The sequence below is a fragment of the Pinus tabuliformis genome, chromosome 8 (assembly GCF_031772625.1).
Source record: "Pinus tabuliformis cultivar Carrire ecotype Pingquan chromosome 8, CPIR1, whole genome shotgun sequence".
NCBI classification, from domain to species: domain Eukaryota; kingdom Viridiplantae; phylum Streptophyta; class Pinopsida; order Pinales; family Pinaceae; genus Pinus; species Pinus tabuliformis.
In genome coordinates, this window is record NC_142294.1 from 249,249,313 (window position 1) to 249,254,852 (window position 5,540).

The following is a 5,540-nucleotide window of genomic DNA, read 5'->3' on the forward strand; positions in this document are numbered from 1 at the left end:
TGCTTGACAACCACATGCAGAAAGTGCCATTCCTGAAGATGAAGTTGAAGTTGAAGATTGCCCCAAATGGATGTTATGCTTCTTCATTGCTGCTTCCAAGGCTTCCATCTTCTTAAAGCATTTTGATTCTAAGTTCCCATCTTGATTACAAAAATTGCAATGTCTATCAGTCTTCTTCCCTTTGTTTTTATTTATCTTATCATTTTGTTGAAATGATTTTTCATTTTGGGGCTAAAATTGCTTAGGACCCTTGTTTGGTTTAGGACCATTCTTTTTAGGATATGACTTTTTAGGATTCTTTGAATTTGGTTGCTGCTGGGCGGCTAACGCTTTCTTGGAAGAGTTTCCAAGATTAAGAAGACCAAGGTGTAAGAGTTTTTCTTGTTCTCTTATTAAAGAATCACAAAAAGAGTCAAAGGAAGGGGGCTTGTAGTCTTTTCCTTGAGAAATGAAGGCTTCTCTTGTAGAATGGAAGGTGAAAACAAATACAGAGTAGGCTGGTCCCAACTTAGTAAGGATGGAATAAATAAGGTTACTATCTTCTTTCTTAACCTTAACACCTTCCAAAAGATATCTAAGGGTCTTGAACTTAGACAAGAAATCTTCAATGCAAGAAAAATTATTAGGGTCTAATGTAAGCAACTCATTTTCAAGTTGATGGGCTCTAATTTCATTTTTAATCCCAAAAACTTTATTGATTTGTTCCATTGCTTCATGAGGAGTTTCAAGTTCTGCAATATGGAATCTAAGATCTAGAGAAATAGACATCCCTATCAAACCACGTGCTTGATCTTGTCTATTTTCCCATTTAGCAGCCTTGTCTTCATCTTTCGGTTTCTTTTCTTAGCCTGTGGCTATTCGGTAGAGACCTTTACTTCTAAGTAAATCCTCCATGTAGGACAACCATTGGAAGTAGTTGGTGCTGTCAAGGGTAACTTGGTATTGACTTTCCATTTCAACAGAAACTGAAGTTGAAGATGCTGAAAGTAAGTGTTCCAATGGATAGATCTCGAAAAATTAGGCTGGTTTAAAAAAAACGGCTCTGAAAAAGGCTTCCGGATGAAGAAGTTATAGCTTTTTGAAAAAAACGTTGTTGAAGTTGTCGACGAAGTGCGGGAATGTGTGGAAATGAAAAAGTCCGCCCCCACAAAATGGAGACTTGAACCCAAGACCTCTACTCTCTTAAAATAGCTTTGAACCAATTGATCTATACAAAAAATTTGAGAGAGAGAGAGGGGGGGGGGCTTTGGGTTGCGTGCTTGCTTTGAGAAAGCTCTTTTTTCCTCCAGATCTTAAAAATGACGCAGCCAGGGCTACCGGAAACCTTTTCGCGTGAAACGTAAGGGGTTCCTCACTGGAACAGATGCTCTGAACACAACATAGCAGTCCTCTCGGCCCGAAAGCAGTCAGAAACAGCAGATCTAGGAAATGGCAGTCGGATGCAGTTCTACCGGCTTCAGATTTGGATCACCAACGGACGCGGCCCTCAAATAGCTCTGATACCATGTAGGAATTTACAGGGTAAGTTCCTCAGAAATAACACCAAAAGGACACCGCTCACAACCAGATCACAGATCAATACACCAGCATTTTTGACGTGGTTAAAACCCTCAAAGAGGGAAACAGTCCACGGCCTGAGCCAACGCGGCCACTTCAGGCAATTTATTAATCAAAGAATGAAAATTTACATAAGCTTCTCTCATGCACGGATTACCCTACAAATGACCCTCCATGCGCTTTAAATAGAATTCATGGACCAATCGGGTGTCAAGCCACGGATCAAGTGTCGGTAATACCGAGGAGAGAATGAACCGTCGGATCACTACATATCGTGATCGTCGGATTGTAAGTTACAAAATGTACAACGATAAAGAAACACACTTTACCTAACTCTACACTAGACCAAGTTGTACTTAACTATTTCCTATGTGTCGGAATATCCTAACAATTATTATTTCTTTCAATGTTACTAGACTCTGCGTTGTTGTCATTGGTCTTGTAATGTTTAAAATTTCATCTCATTCTTTTTTCACATTGGGACTGAGATTATCATAATCATCCTTTCTAAAGTATCGCCAATGCTTGTTAGTGATTCACAACAGTTGTTGTTGATGTGGAAATTTATGTTCTCTTCAATGCCTTTACTTTTTCCTATGATTATATTTACTCTTTAGTATTTGTATTTATATCGGTTTTTTTTTTTAATATAAGGTTATTTTCGTGTAATTATATTAAAATTTTAATTTTTTAATTTATATTGTTTTATGTTTTGTTAAATTAATTAATTTATATTGTTTTATCTTTTATTGTATTTATAATATTCTGAATAATAATATTTTCCATTTTAACAAATAGTATTATTATTAATATTGTCAATTACTAACATTATTTTAGATTTTTAATTAGTAACATTATTTTATATTTTTAATTAGAAACATTTCACATTGGTTAATGATATGGTTTTTTATTTCTATTTTAATTATTAAAAATTATTTATGTTATCTTGTGTACTTCGGTTATTGTTAATTTTTGTTTATTTTATTAGTTTTTCTATAATAAATAATGTTATATAATGAGGTTATTAATTTTTATTAAAATATTTTATTTAATATCATGTTTTGTTATATTAAATTGTAATTTAATTATTTTTTACAATATTTGCTTATATGTGCTATTGTTAATATTAATATGAATCCTTTATCAACCACATTTATATTAATATAAACATGGTTTCATGTTGATATGAACTAGAGTGTGTGTGGTTAGAATTTATAAGATAGATATATAGATATATATATATATAGTGATAATTTGTGATTAGAATTATACCAAATAGTCTTTTTTCTACATTTTTTTGGTAATCAAAATAAGATAGAGATTTTTAAAAACTTGAGTTTAAGTTGCTTAATATGTAAAATTTGAGTGCGGTTATGTTTTTAAAAATATATTTTAAATAAAAAAATCACAATTTTTTTTAAATGATATGACCACACATATATATATATATATCATAATACTATTTTATCTATAAATTAAAACACAATGCTCTTCGAATATTTAATTTTTGAATGAGTGTTAAAAGAATTTATATTTTAGTTTTGTAAACCTTATTTTTAATTTTTTTTAATGAATATTTTAATTGCTTAGAATTGTATGCTATAAAATTGATCAGAAAATTGAGTTAGCTGGGACTTCACCAGAAGGAAGATTATAAATATAGAGCACTTCAACATTCAGCAGAAGAAAGATTATATATATTGACCAGCTCCATTGGGATTGGGTGGGATTTCTTAATGAAAATTATAAATATAGAGCTCTTGAACATTCAGCAGAAGAAAGATTATAAATACTGCCCCGCTCCATTGGGATTGGGTGGGATTTCTTACTGTAATGACCTTTCAAGTCCCCCATTGTCTTCTGGAAAAATATTTAAAGGTATCATAAGCTGGCTTTTATCATTTAATTTCGTTTCTAGCAGCCTGGAATTAGAGGAGGGAGTATTAGCCTGCAAAAGGAGTAATGGGTGCCCTAAGAACCATCTTGGGTGTAATGGCGGTTCTTGGCATTTTATCAAATGTGGATTGTCACATGATTTTGACATCATCCAAGATTGGTGCTCACTCGAGATCCCTCTCGCAATCAACTATTGAGAGTCGGGATTCTTCGGTCGTCAATGTTCCCAAGTATTCCAGTGGGGAGGAGGCCCAGAGAGTTTCGGTTGCTCACTGGAGGAATGCTGAGGCTCTGGCTGCGGCACCCAGACCTGACAACGCTACGGTAATTAATGTGGAGATAGCACACTTTTATGCAATTTGAGCAACGGAGTTGAGCTTTTTTTGAGTATTTTTTGTTGGTTTGTTTCTGGTGGTGCGCAGGTCCCGTCGAATGGCCGCTTATTCTCTGTTACAGACTATGGTGCCGATCCAACCGGAGCCACGGACAGCACCCAGGCCGTATTGGCTGCCATCAACGCGGCCTTACACGTAGCTACAACCAAACATATGATGCCAGGTGTACCTGACCTCGGAGGCGTGGAGATTCATCTCGAAGGAGGAAATTATCTCATCAGCGGACCTCTCCGGCTGCCTGGAAGCAAAGGCGGCAATGTTATGGTGATGAAATTGAATGAGATGAAAATCTCTGTAATTTTTTTTTTTGGTATATCACATTGCAGTATCTCCGCACGAATTACTAATTGGTTCCGTGCACACAGATTCACGGGGGCACTCTGCGGGCTTCTGAGAATTTCCCAACGGATCGTTACTTGATCGAGCTATGGTCTTCGACTGATGCGAAGATCGATGAGATCCTCAAAGGCGACGAGCTCACGAACGCCATCACCGCCATGGACTTGTCTGCTGCGTACTCATACGAATATGTCACTCTCCGGAATTTGATGTTGGACGCGAATTTTTCAGGCGGGGGGATTCTAGTCATCAATTCCCTTAGAACCAACATAGATAGCTGCTATATCTCGCATTTCATGTCGTCTGGCATCATGGTTCAGGGTGGGCACGAGACACTCATCCATAATTCCTTTCTTGGACAGCACATTACCGCTGTTGGAAGCCCCAGTCAGAGGCAATTCAGTGGCGTTGCCATAAATCTCATGGGCAACGACAACGCTGTAACAGATGTGATCATTTTCTCGGCTGCCGTGGGGATTTTGGTGAGCGGTCAGGCCAATGTAATAACGGGAGTCCACTGCTATAATAAGGCCACGCGCTTCGGAGGAGTTGGAATCAAACTACAGCTCGGTGGATCGACTCTGACTAGGATTCTCGGTGCTTATATGGACTACAGGCATTGTTACAGAAGATCCCGTGCAGCTTGATATTGTTAACAGTTTCTTTTTAGGCGACGCCTACATATTGCTGAAATCATTTAAGAGGAAAATGATATCAGGTGTCAACATTATAAACAATATGTTTAGCGGCTCTGGGAATGGCGTGAACATTGTCCAGTTGGAAGGACAATTTCAATCCATCAAGCAGATCGTTATTGACGGGAACAATGTGGGGGGAATGGCGCTTAAATCAACCGTGGCTCGAGGCACAGTGAAGGGTAACGGGACCACATGGATCATAGATTTTAATCCCGTCCTGCTCTTCCCTAATTATATTCAGCATGTTCAGTACTCTTTTTATACATCTGATGCATCATTTCCCAGGCATGCTCTCAGAAATGTCTCTCACAACAGAGTGGTGATCGAGGCGGATACCCAAGTATCTGCAACAGTGGCCGTACAGGTAGACCAGAGTGCTACTTTTGTTCAGGGTGGTGCGATTTATTCCTAGGATTACTCCATAGAGATTTTGCTAGATGTGGTTGCAGGGCAGCAATGCACAGGAAAATCCCAATGCATTTAATTCCTTTCTTTCTTTTACTTTTTGCCCTTTTTTCCCTCCTGAGGGGCCGACAGAACGAGGCTCCAAATTCATGAGGGCGATTCGAAATAAGGTTTGGGGAGATTGGAGGCTTCACCAATCAATCCCTAACCAGCTAACGATCAATTTCCCCAATATATGATCGAAGCCCAA

General features: G+C 37.7%; 1 pseudogene; it reads left to right on the plus strand.

Moving 5' to 3' along the window:
• The first annotated feature begins 3,549 nt into the window (after positions 1–3,549).
• On the plus strand, positions 3,550–5,297 carry LOC149235082 (polygalacturonase QRT3 pseudogene; annotated as a pseudogene).
• Positions 5,298–5,540: the final 243 nt, after the last annotated feature.